Below are 14,085 nucleotides of genomic sequence, written 5' to 3'. Positions count from 1 at the left end.
TGATTTATAATGATAATGCTAAAGCACTTAAGATGTTCATTTACTGTACCAAATAGAGGGCATACTGTATATTGTTAAGCTCATGTACACTGAGTACACAAAACATTAGGAACATCGCATGAACACACTGACCCCACCCCTTTATCATTCTCTAACATACAGAGACCAGCTGATGTCTCAAATATCAACCCCTACAGTGTATGTACATAACAGGCAGTGTTAAGCTCTCCCCTCACTTTAGTGGCTGATGTGAGCAGAGGAGGAGCAATGTAAGGACAACAGACGGCTGACCAGCTTGAGTCGGGGGGTTCTGGACCGAGGCTCATGCTGACCAAACAGCCCTGCTGGCCTCCCAGGAGCACCCTATCTCTTACACCATCTGCAGGGCTGTTTTTCCTCCTGCACCAGGGAAACTGGAGCAGGGAGTGGTCCAATCGACAGGCGAAGGGCAGCCGTTTTCGCTCTAGGCCAGAACAACTCCACTACTCCTTCTCCTCCATCCTGGTGCTGAGCGACTGTCTCAATCACTCAAACAGTGATCATGCAGATGTCACGGGGCAATCATTTTATATCTTGTCATGTTAGAGGGAAAGTTTGGTATTGGCATTCAAGGATATGAATGACAGGTTTGGGAAGAGTTGAGTGAGGCCCACCCTTCATGAGCGTAGGAATAGAAAAAAGTAAGAGTGCACTGTGAAGCTAATGACATTTTAGTGACCTTACAAATGACAGTTGGTTACACTTGATGCTCAACATTAGACAACTACAAGACACAATTTAATTCCATGAAATAAATCACTGCCATATTGCCAACTCTCATAAGGCACAAATACAAATAATAGTTTTGAGGCGCATTCAACTGTACTACCACAAATTATTGAAAGGGCCTAAGGGCTTGACTATACAAAGCTTGTTTTATCTTTCTTTTAGGTAACTATTCTTGCATTCAATTATATCATACAGTTGTATAGAGTCAATATAATGGCCTGTCATATGTCAAACAGTGACACAACTCATGTAATAAGAAACTCCATGTCAGGTATGTCCCCATACTCCCTATTGGTGTAGATTGTGAAAAAGTCCCTTTGATATGATTTTCCTCACCTTACTCCCTTCCTCCATTACGCTCCAGTCCCCTGATACTCTATATTACGCTATATTACACAGCTTACCCTATCTTCTGAGGAATCGAAACAATAAAAGCTTTATTTACTCTTATCTGAACCAGACAAAAACTGCTTTAAATATACTGTACCTTCAACAGAAAGACTCCAAAAGTTCCAGTCATTCGCATGGCAGGATTTTCCTTTATTCTCTTTTTATTGAAAGTCTCTACTCTACAGCGGAAGCTGTAACACTGAATAATCCACTCTGAGATAAAAATTGATTAAATAGTCTGACATACTGTAGAATAAATAAATATAAGCTTCATGGCTTATTGGGCTGCATTTCTGGAGGAAAAGGACCCAGATTTCATCAGTCAGTATAGTAGCCTGGTCTCTATATAACACTCATTTTACAGGTTTGAAACAAGTCTAATCACATTTTACAGCAGTATTACTTAACAACGTAGCTATAAATTACATGCTGGTTACCAAAGTAGTAAACACCAACTTGGTAGCTATCATTGTATTCAATAAAATAAACATTTCAGTTCATGTTGATTTCTCATTTTGGACCACCACCGAGTTTTCCTGTTAAAAGGAATACCCAGCAGTTCCTTTCTAAGAAAAGACTGTCACAAATGATTTCAGTGTGCAGGTGGCTGTTTGAAAAGAATAAACATGTTGTTCAAAAGATTGCATTGAAATAGATAGCCCTGATCCAACACAATAACACATGATGCGTAAAATTATTTCCCCCCACAATATACAGTGCACCTACTACTCAGAGCCAATAAACCACGAATATCAAATTGGGGTGATGCGAAATGACCTTGTTGGTTTTGGCAGAGATGGCTTTCTTGCAGAAAAATAAATAAATACAAATGAAATGAGCATCAAATCGTGTGACAGCGACATACCTCAGTGTGGTCTCAGAGTGTGATGGATTGAGAGCCTCATGCAGTGGCTCTTTTCGCGCGCTCTCTAGGGTGCTGGCGCGTGGAGTAGGCAACATGTCATGATGAAGGTCATCTGAAATTGAAGTGTCCAATTGACTTTGTGAACGATAATGAGAAGAAAATACAAACGCTGCTTTACCAAATTTTCTAAAACCTTAATGAATGAAAACAAAGCTTTTTGGGTGTGACTTTCTCCCTTTTTTAACTTGTCTCATCACTGCAACTCCCCAAGAGGCTCAAGAGAGTCATGCGTCCTACGAAACATGACCCACCACAAGGAGTTGCTAGAGCACAATGAGCCAAGTAAAGCCACCCTCCCCTAACCCAGACAATTGTGCACTGCCCTACGGGACTTCCAGGATCGAACCCAGGTCTGTAGTGACACCTCAAGCACTGCGATGCAGTTCCTTAGACCACTGCGCCACTCTGGCCTCTCCATTATTATTTCCAACACTGGCAAAACTGAGCATTTCGCTTTGACACAGGTATGTATTAGCCAGACTGATATCCGTGCAGCGAACATTCATGTAAGCTCGTGAGATCAGGCGGCTTGCGGGGCTCGGTATTTATAGGAACCTCTCCCATGGCCACCTTGTATAATATCATGACCCACTAGGCCTATCTTTGTTCCCTTTCAAATGTTTTTGTCCTTCAACTATTTGGGTGAATATCACTTTGCCCCTCCTCCAGGCCAAATGACTAGAGTATTTGCCCTTCATGTAAATAACCTCTGGTGATGTGGTAGAATATAGTGGTTATAGCTGGAGCCTTCCTACAAGGGGTGAATGACTCCCAAGGGGTCTAATCTATCAATGTGTGATTTATAGGGTTTACAGGGTGTTAGTGAGCTTTGGAGTAAAAGATGAGTAGGATCCTTTTCCCATGGCAGACACTGCAAATACTCTCATTGTTATGGCCCTGTTTACAAAGATGATTGTTATAAAGGATTAGTAGGTCCTGTGTGGCTTAGTTGGTAGAGCATGGTGCTTGCAACGCCAGGGTTGTGGGTTTGATACCCATGGGGGTAAATTACAAGAAATGTATCCACTCACTATTGTAAGTCACACTGGGTAAGCGCATCTGCTGAATGACTAAAGTGTAAATGTCCAGGAGTTTCATCACGTGGGCTAAATTGTCATGATCTGTGGTTTCAAATTTGTGTCTGTACATTTTTTACGAGCTGATCATAGCGAAAAAGAAAGTACTTCTGCATTTCCTGCTGTGTAAACACATTGCAAATAGGCTCAGGATAACTCCTGATAAAGTTGGGTAGCTGATATTCAGAGCTTAAATAGACAAATTGATTAGTCACACGAATCAGGACTAATAAAGCCAATGCAATGGCCTGTTTTACAAACGATAGGCTTACCACATAGATGGGCATTCATAAAATTCCATTGCGGGCCGACATCGTAGGCTACTCCGCCAACGTTTTTTGGACAACTTTTTTTGGTCCTGTCCAAACCGGACGTATTTTTTGGTGTTTTACAAACTGTAGGCCTACCACATAGATGGGCATTCCTAAAATAAAATTTCAGGTGACACTGTAGGCTATACTTCAGTAAGCATGGACCGACACTGACGCCTTTTGGACATCTTTTTTTGGTGTAGACATCTATGTTTAGTTCAGATTTTGTCCGGTCTGGACCAGACTTGATTTGGTCCAAACATAAAGTGGGGAAAAAAAGTATTTAGTCAGCCACTATTTGTGCAAGTTCTCCCACTTAAAAAGATGAGAGAGGCCTGTAATTTTCATCATAGGTACACGTCAACTATGAAAGACAAATTGAGGGAAAAAAATCCAGAAAATCACATTGTAGGATTTTTAATGAATTTATTTGCAAATTATGGTGGAAAATAAGTATTTGGTCACCTACAAACAAGCAAGATTTCTGGCTCTCACAGACCTGTAACTTCTTCTTTAAGAGGCTCCTCTGTCCTCCACTCGTTACCTGTATTAATGGCATCTGTTTGAACTTGTTATCAGTATAAAAGACACCTGTCCACAACCTCAAACAGTCACACTCCAAACTCCACTATGGCCAAGACCAAAGAGCTGACAAAGGACACCAGAAACAAAATTGTAGACCTGCACCAGGCTGGGAAGACTGAATCTGCAATAGGTAAGCAGCTTGGTTTGAAGAAATCATCTGTGGGAGCAATTATTAGGAAATGGAAGACATACAAGACCACTGATAATCTCCCTCGATCTGGGGCTCCACGCAAGATCTCACCCCGTAGGGTCAAAATGATCACAAGAACGGTGAGCAAAAATCCCAGAACCACACGGTGGGACCTAGTGAATGACCTGCAGAGAGCTGGGACCAAAGTAACAAAGCCTACCATCAGTAACACACTACGCCGCCAGGGACTCAAATCCTGCAGTGCAAGACGTGTCCGCCTGCTTAAGCCAGTACATGTCCAGGCCTGTCTGAAGTTTGCTAGAGTGCATTTGGATGATCCAGAAGAGGATTGGGAGAATGTCATATGGTCAGATGAAACCAAAATATAACTTTTTGGTAAAAACTCAACTCGTCGTGTTTGGAGGACAAAGAATGCTGAGTTGCATCCAAAGAATACCATACCTACTGTGAAGTATGGGGGTGGAAACATCATGCTTTGGGGCTGTTTTTCTGCAAAGGGACCAGGACGACTGATCCGTGTAAAGGAACGAATGAATGGGGCCATGTATCGTGAGATTTTGAGTGAAAACCTCCTTCCATCAGCAAGGGCATTGAAGATGAAACGTGGCTGGGTCTTTCAGCATGACAATGATCCCAAACACACCGCCCGGGCAATGAAGGAGTGGCTTCGTAAGAAGCATTTCAAGATCCTGGAGTGGCCTAGCCAGTCTCCTGATCTCAACCCCATAGAACATCTTTGGAGGGAGTTGAAAGTCTGTGTTGCCCAGTGACAGCCCCAAAACATCACTGCTCTAGAGGAGATCTGCATGGAGGAATGGGCCAAAATACCAGCAACAGTGTGTGAAAACCTTGTGAAGACTTACAGAAAACGTTTGACCTGTGTCATTGCCAACAAAGGGTATATAACAAAGTATTGAGAAACTTTTGTTATTGACCAAATACTTATTTTCCACCATAATTTGCAAATAAATTCATTAAAAATCCTACAATGTGATTTTCTGGATTTTTTTTTCTCATTTTGTCTGTCATAGTTGACGTGTACCTATGATGAAAATTACAGGCCTCTCTCATCTTTTTAAGTGGGAGAACTTGCACAATTGGTGGCTGACTAAATACTTTTTTTCCCCACTGTAGATGTCTATAAATGATGTCTTTTCAACTTTCATTCAGATTAAAACATGAACCTGTTTTCAACGTCCGAAAAATACGTATTTTCAACGTCTGGAAAATACTTATTTTCACCTTTCATTCAGACCCTAAATTTAACCAAAATGTAAAGTATTTTACACATCTTTTCAACTTCATTTTGCTTACTGGGACTATTCTAGTAGGAGTGGCAGTATTTTTGTCTTGCCTAGGGCAGCAGAATGGCCAGAAGATATTGTATTTAGACAAAGCAAGAGTATTATTTTCCTGGGTTTTCTTCCCCTCCATGTTTTCTATGGAGGACTAAAAGTGCCACAATTAAATAAATAAATACACCATTAAATAATTACTTAAATGTGTCATTAATTAATTAAAATTAGAATTAAATACATAAATGTGTAATTAAATGTATCATTAATTAATTCAAATACCGATTCATTTTATGTAAAATACATATATAATTATTTCACTATTTACATTTACATTTCATGATCCTGCATTGCAGTGATTCATGAATTACTTAAAACTGTCAAACTGACCCATCAAAGTCAGTGGGCGGGGCTAACGCGAATCTAGTCTGATCCATTGCTTTGGTCTGAAGTAGAGTAGGCCAACCTGGATAGAGACAATGGAGGATCTCCGTGAACTTTCCAGGGAGTTGGTTAGAGACATTTTAAACTTAGCAGAGGATGTAGAAGCAGGACCTGCTGACCCAGAGCATGTAGCTAGTAAAGCAGAGGAACTTATTGAAGTTGTTGGAGTCATTTCCGCACTTTCCGACGAAGATATCGACCACAGAGTGATTGCAAATCTAGAAGAAGTTGTCCACCGCTTCTCTGGTACCAGGGCACTTCAGGCCCAACACACACAGGGACCGGGGCGTTTGGCGTTTGACATACCGAGTGCAGTTCTGGAGCATCAACTTCTTTGTGGAGTTCCCGCAGTTCAAATTGCAGCGATGTTCGGTGTGTCAAAGAGGACCATCAGGAGGCGCATGCAACAATACAGTTTAAGGTATTTACACTAAATTCATGAGTTTTCTGTTTATGAATTGCTGCTCTCATACACTCGGAAAGAATATGACGTTTAAGGTAACATTACTTGATGTTGTGTTTTTCTTGTTTGTACAGAAAGACAGATCTCTATTCAGCTGTGAATGATGAGGAGTTAGACCGTATTGTAAGTGAAATTCACAGAAGTCATCCAAACACCGGCTACAAGCTAATGCGTGGTCACCTGAATGCAAGAGGTGTGCATGTTCCAAGTGAGTAGATAATAATATGGGCATTATTTAAATGTATTTTAATTTGGAGCTCTGCCCCTTTGAAAGGTGAAGGAAGCCCGCTTATGGAAAGACATCGCCTCTGAGATGTAGAATGTGTAGAAGAAATGTGAAGAGAAACACACATTTCAGGACGGCTGACTTGTATCATCAGGATAGACATGTCCTGTGATTTTTAGCCTCCTGTTTAATAGAGGTGGAACAATATCTGACAGTAATATTCTCAGCTGTCCGGATGTGCCCCTGCTGTAAAGGGTATAATATAATCATAGAAAAGCAAAATATCATAGGAGGCAAAAAATCTCAGGTCATCTCTGTTCGAGCATGTGGTATCTATCTATCTATCTATCTATCTATCTATCTATCTATCTATCTATCTATCTATCTATCTATCTATCTATCTATCTATCTATCTATCTATCTATCTATCTATCTATCTATCTATCTATCTATCTATCTATCTATCTATCTATCTATCTATCTATCTATCTATCTATCTATCTATGTGTGTATATATATGTATATGTGTATATATATGTATATGTGTATATATATGTATATATATGTGTGTATGTATATATATATAAATATATATATATATGTATGTATATGTATGTATATATATATAAATATATATGTATGTATGTATATATGTATGTATGTGTATATATATATATATATATATATGTATATGTATATATAATTTTTATATATGTGTATATATATGTGTATGTATATATATATATATATATATATATATATATATATATATATACATACATATACATACATACATACATACATATATATATATATATATATATATATATATATATATATATATATATATATATATATATACACATACATATATATATATATATACATATATATATATATATATATATATATATATATATATATATATATATATATATACATATATATATGTATATATATATATATATATATATGTATGTATGTATGTATATGTACAATATCTGACAGTAAAGTACATTTTTGAAGCTGTGGTGGTTCTGTAATAGTTGACTGTTTTACACACATTATTTATTTTATTATGACACCACTATATCCTCAAAATAAGTAGCCAGTGAGTGTGTGGTTATTCATTTTAAATTCCTCCCCTCAGTCTCAAGACTGCAAGAGTCTTTACGCAGAGTCAATGCAGAGGGAGTCTACATGAGACGTCTGAGGCTGCGTGTATTAAGGCGACGGCAGTATTTTGTTCCTGGCCCAAACTCTTTGTGGCATATAGATGGCCACCATAAGCTTATCAGGTCAGTGATATTAGCAGATAAACAATGCATCTTTCTATATGTTTCATTACAATTGTTATACAATAAAGTTATATTTTTTCATGTGTTTGCAACAGGTGGAGATTTGTTGTCCACGGTGGGGTGGATGGATTCAGTCGTTTAGTGGTCTACCTGACTGTGGCCGGCAATAATAGAGCTCATACGGTCTTACAGAGCTTTATCGCCGCTGTTGAGCAGTATGGGCTGCCATCAAGGGTACGGTCTGACAAAGGGGGGGAGAATGCAGATGTAGCAGAATTCATGATCAGAAGCAGAGGTACCGACAGGAATTCACACATCACAGGCAGAAGTGTCCACAATCAGCGGTAAAGAAATATGTTTGGCAACTAGGCTCACACAACTAACATACTAGTTGAATGTACTTTAGCATATGTCATAAATTAACAATTTCTCAATTTTATCCTAAACACAGAATAGAGAGGATGTGGAGAGATGTTTATGAACATGCCCTGGACCTCTTCTATCAGATCTTTACTTCATTGGAAGATCAGGAGACACTGAATCCAGACAATGAAGTCCATCTTTTCGCTCTGCACCGGATTTTCCTTCCACTGGTTCAGCAAAGCCTCGACTCTTTTCGAGATGCTTGGAACTTCCACGGTCTTAGAACTGAAAGGAATCAGTCACCACAGCAACTCTGGAGAAGTTACAGAGAGCAAGGCCCTGAGGAGGATCCTACTGAGGTTAACAATGAACTTTAAACACTTTCTTAAAATTGTTTCCCCAAAGGAATTATGGGAGAAAAAAATGGTGCTAAATGTGATACTTTAAATGAAACATTTACTATAGATTATTGTCTCTTTAAAATCTCCCGAGCTTTTAAAGATCAACCTGTGAGCTGTAGTTTCTACAGTGCATACTATGCAAAGCTGTATTATTTTAAAAAACTGAATAAGTAACATTTCATTTCTCACTGCCTTGGTGACCAAAAATAACAATCTTGTGTAAGGACATGTCAAACTAGTTTTAAGTACAAGACTGATTATGCTTGTCATCCATTCAGGTTCCTGAAGAATATGGGATCGATTGGAACGGACCTCACTGCCTTCATCGAGGCACTGTGTCAGTCCCCGAGGTTCAGCTGGCCCGTGAGCTCTCAGATGAAGAGGTTGCAATTTTGCCAGCTCCAGGAGTTTCTGTTACTGATGCACTTAGACTATATGTAGAGACTGTGGAAGTGTTATCAAGAATCTTAGACTGATGTCCAACCCATGTTTTTATTTGTTGTGTTAGAACAAGCAAGGAAATACTGAAAGTTTACTTTCCTTTTAAAAGAAAGGAAAAAAAGCTGTTTCTTTGAAGCTTCCTGTCTCATTATGGTCCACAGAATGACTAACATGAATGCTGTACTGTTAGCACTGAAGGTGCAGAACAGTTTGATTTTAGTAAATGGAAGAAAAAAAAGTCAACTACTGCACAGTGTGTTAATGTTTTCAAAGACACTGAACTTGTGTCAATTCCGGAAGATCCCAAGACATGGAAAGATCTGAAACTGTGTCCTTCTGTTCCGGTGTAAGATCTTCATGTTCAAGCTAGAATTAAGACCATACAAGTTATTATATCTGCCCAAGCAATATTTTTTACATGGCAAAGTTTCTTTTAGGTTACATACCAGTTCTATGATGCTCCTGATGTGCAGATCAGGACAGTCTTCTGTAACAACAGTAGCCATTTCAGGGTCCCCATTGAACAGTACATGAATTACAGCAGGACTTAGTCCTGTGACATGGGGACCATCATGCAGAAAGGTGTGGCCCAACATCCTTCCTGCAACCCGGAAGAGGTTGCTTTCAATAAGTGCCTCTGATGCTGCTGGAACAAGATGGTCAGGTTCACCCTCAAATAGCAGTGTTCGGCCCATTCCTCCTGTAAAGTACCAAGAGAGCAGGGAATAAAGTCACAACAATTAACCTCTTAAATACATTAAATAAAAATGTATGATAGATAGATAGATAGATAGATTACATCATACTAGTGGCGATTACTTGGCCTGTGGTATTGCTGCTTGTAGAATTCACTTAAACCAAATTGTAGCCTACTCCAAAATGACTTACAGAAGGACCCCAAACCACTTCAAATTCAATTCCCCTGTATACCCTACTACAGACTTACCTGACACAAAACATTGCCCACCGGCCCTCCGCTAAACAGCACATATCCGCGTTCATCAACCACCAGAACGTACGTGTACGCGTGTGTGTGTGTGCGCGCGCATAGAGAGAGGCGGTGTAGAGTGAGTCACGACACAAACAGGTGCTCAGTCAGCGTTGCATGCAGTGTGAGAATGGCAAGCAGCAAGAGCGGCAAAAGCCAATGTGTGCTTCTTTTACCTATATATGTAACGCTATCTTTTGCGTTTATCCAAACGTCGTCAAACTTGGCACTGCACTTACTCGTGACCAGAGCAAGACACCTGTCAAGTTTGAAATCCATCGGACTAACTGAGAGACATGCGCTACAGACAGACATTTCTGCAATTTATAGATGGATTAACCTTCAAAAAATTAGTAAGATACTTACCAAGATCTAGACTGAATCCAAACTGGAGTTTGGATATGATTGTTGTCATAAAGTACCGCATCACTCCCTCTCCGATAGCAACATCACCTGAAATAAAATACTGATAATAACACTGGAAAAAAAGTGGCGGCCTAATACAGGTAACTGGATTTGGTAACATTTAACAAGAAAGGGAGAAAAACTTCTATTGGCTGTAATTCTAGAATAGCATCCTTAATATTGATTATTCCAGATAACAAGAGTATATTGTGCACAATATTCACATACATACATATAACATTTTTATCAATTATATAATTTTGTGCATTCCATTCTCCCATTTAACAATTCCATATAAGCTACTTGAGTGGTATAAACTGTACTGATGTATTTATATTATAAATGTTATATTACTTACCAACCAGAGTACAATGAAGTGGACATGCCCATTCTTGCTGCTGTTTATAGAATAAGAGAAGCTCCCGTTCCCTGTCCTCTTCAGAGTCCCTTACATCCATCTTCATTCTAAGTGGTTTCCCAGTTGCATGTTCCCTTAGCAGATTCTCTTTGAAAACTTTGGCAGCTTGAGTGGGTTCTTTAATAAGCTTCCATTCTAAACAAACAACAACAATAAAGTTATCTATTACAGAGAGACATATTGTGAGTTGGCATGTTACCTGCATATACAGATATCCTCTCACTCTACAGAACAGGAGGAAAATTCTGTTCATTTCACTGACAAAACGTGAGACCCAACATCTTCAGAACCTGTCACAACGCTGAGTTGACATAAAAACAGCACTACTAAACAACTACAACTAAATATTAGAAAAATAGAAAAACCCAGTTGCATGTTATTAATTGTCTGTAACTGTATTATCTTATCTAATTATATCCTACAGGTGTTATCTTTCTATTAACTTTTCAGTTACACACAATCTTATAGCAACACTATTGTGATGACACAAACCACTGTCTGTTTCTTTGCGATCCAACTCCTCGTTGACAATCACTGCCGGTACTACTGCACTCTCAGCTGATGTTTCAGGCCTCACTGGAACACTGTCACTGACTAGGGCTGTCTCACTATCATTTTCTTCACTTTGGCCTCCCTCTTGTTCTCTTTCTGATTCCTGCATGGGTGTCCTTGAAGTTAACACAATTGAAATGATGGTCATACTCGCTTATTTGTGTGCACAACAATAAGAGAGACATATTCCCAAAGAAAATAAATTATGCTACCCTTGCATTGCTTTAAGAAGTACATACCCATTGCAGCTCAATCTGTGCAGCTTCATCTCTGAAAAGGGAACTTCCTTCTGACAAGTGATGCAGGGGATGACTGGACCAGAGGCAGGACGTGAGCTCTCCTAACAACAACAACAAATGGCTTTTAATTAATGATTAAAAGTCACCAGTAATCTTTGTTTTGATTATGTATTAAACTAAGTCTCTGTAAATGTATGTACACAATCTAAGGGTAGATCCTGTTGAAGTGGACGTATGTAGATTGTAGCCTGTCCAATCATCGTCGATGGATCTTTCAGATAGGCAAGGGTGTATCCAGTGCTGGGACACTGAAGCAACGCAAGATTTCGACTGCGAGTAGATCCTACAAGTTTTAGAAATTCAAAGCCTCCCCCTTGTTGGAGCTTCGGAAACACTTCCATCAGTTTATTTGTTATAACCATGGGATCGTGGTCATTCCCTGGAGAAAAAAACAAAACAAAATCATAACTCACCTCACCTTAAATTAAGCAAATAAGCCTGTGATAACTATTATTGACACTATGAACACCAATTAAGTTTGAGTCACTATAAAAAGAAATGCAAATAATTTCAACAAGCCACAGACAGTACAAACTTTTTTTACTTTTGGTAAATGCCTAGTTTCGCACTGACCTGAAAATGTTACTTTTTGCTCTCCAAGTCCTGAAGTAAGAAGTTCAGCTTTAAACAGTACGCTTGGAATTTTATCCGCATTGTGGTCAGCCAAACAACAGACAGTGTGTGTGTAGCTTCTTCGGCTAACTTGGACTTGTGCTGGTCGTCTCGTCATATTCCTTCTGGCTCCAATGTTATATGGCGCAAAGAGCCTTGCTACCTCCGCTGCAACACAGAAAAACGTAACAGCTCAATGGTCACCAGTCAGCTAAAACAGCCTCTACTTCTATCTTGGGATGCTCAAGCCAGCTAACACCATTTAGCCGATTAGCGAACTAGCTAGGTTTATGCTTCCCCCCCCCTAAACCAACGTAGAGGTGAATAGCGCCACCCAGTGTATTGGAATGTGTTCAGTAGCTCTGCATCAATCCATTATCCGGAATTGATTTGTCTTGGCTTGATGCAGAGGGTAACCAATCAGGCGTTAGGTTCCGCCTACCAACTTTTGATGGGTCAGTTTGACAGTTTTAAGTAATTCATGAATCACTGCAATGCAGGATCATGAAATGTAAATGTAAATAGTGAAATTATTATATATGTATTTTACATAAAATGAATCGGTATTTGAATTAATTAATGACACATTTAATAACACATTTATGTATTTAATTCTAATTTTAATTAATTAATGACACATTTAAGTAATTATTTAATGGTGTATTTATTTATTTAATTGTGGCACTTTTAGTCCTCCATAGTTTTCTGGCTCCAAGTCTTGTATTTCTCTCTTACCTTAGGAGCACCCTTTATTCCTGGTGGAAAAAGAGAGAGTCTCTGCTATGAACAACATGGAAGATAACACTAAGGCTGTCAGTCCCTGTCAGGCTACATTAGGTTCTGTTCCACAAAACACACTCACTGACCCCTGTGTCAGAAACCATTTTACCTCTGTCTGTCCACTAGGCCTATACCGATATATGAGTCTCTAGAGTCGAGCCTGTAAACATAAGCAGTAAATCAACAGTGAAAGAATGAGTTAAAGACCTCTCACCTCTGTCAGAGCTCTTTGGGAGTCCACATAGGAACTCACAGCCCTCAGAGCAAGAAGTACCCCTAATATCATCACAAAATAAAGGGGGCATGGAGGGATGGGAGTTTAATTATTAATTGGAAGAGGAAATTCCATAGACGTCAGGAAAAGGAATGTGCTTCCATCGTCTCATTAACATCAGGCTATACAGCAGCTTCCTGCAGCTGTTTCTCTGGCCACATCCTGTTGTTCTTCCAGCCACAGAACCTCCACTCTCGCCCACCTCAGCCCACCGCCCACCCTCAGGGTTGGAGTCCCAGCTAGACAAGCAGCGAGCTGCTGATGTTGCGTGTTTTTACCTGGACAGCTCACTCTACCTCCTACCTAACACAGCCAGATGTACAGTACTGACACTTAGGAGGGCCTACTCTTCTGCTTTATCATGGTGCTGAGAAAGAAATCCATATAACTCAAAGGGCCTTCTACTGTCTGACTAGACTATATAGGAGAGCCTCTCCCCACTTCAGTAGTGTTGACCCTTCCTCTTTTATGAAGCTGACCCTGCCTTCTCAGAGAGCCGGCTCCATCTCCAGCCTGACACCCGTTGACGGACATAGTGCGCTGATGGTGACAGGTATCCCCTTGTTGATCCTTCTCCTCTCCACTCGAGTGACGTCCTAGCGTCGGAGAAGGCAGAGCGG

At 39.7% G+C, this 14,085-nt stretch overlaps 2 long non-coding RNA genes across 3 annotated transcripts; one reads left to right on the top strand and one right to left on the bottom strand.

Moving 5' to 3' along the window:
• Nucleotides 1-7,667: 7,667 nt before the first annotated feature.
• On the top strand, nucleotides 7,668-9,160 carry LOC311115580. The gene is made up of 4 exons (XR_014611288.1): nucleotides 7,668-7,932; nucleotides 8,028-8,276; nucleotides 8,384-8,654; nucleotides 8,975-9,160. It is a non-coding gene; the product is annotated as an uncharacterized lncRNA (long non-coding RNA).
• Nucleotides 9,161-9,340: 180 nt separating this feature from the next.
• LOC311114790 lies at nucleotides 9,341-11,934 on the bottom strand. Of its 2 annotated transcripts, none has more exons than XR_014611149.1 (5): nucleotides 11,740-11,934; nucleotides 10,889-11,083; nucleotides 10,492-10,578; nucleotides 9,584-9,837; nucleotides 9,341-9,503 (listed from the first exon to the last, which is right to left on the bottom strand). It is a non-coding gene; the product is annotated as an uncharacterized lncRNA (long non-coding RNA). The 2 variants fall into 2 exon arrangements; XR_014611150.1 differs by lacking the exon at nucleotides 11,740-11,934 and adding an exon at nucleotides 11,441-11,524.
• Between the last annotated feature and the right edge of the window lie 2,151 nt (nucleotides 11,935-14,085).

Source organism: Coregonus lavaretus (assembly GCF_964263955.1).
Source record: "Coregonus lavaretus genome assembly, chromosome: 3".
NCBI classification, from domain to species: Eukaryota; Metazoa; Chordata; class Actinopteri; order Salmoniformes; family Salmonidae; genus Coregonus; species Coregonus lavaretus.
This window is presented reverse-complemented; position numbering and strand designations above follow the sequence as displayed.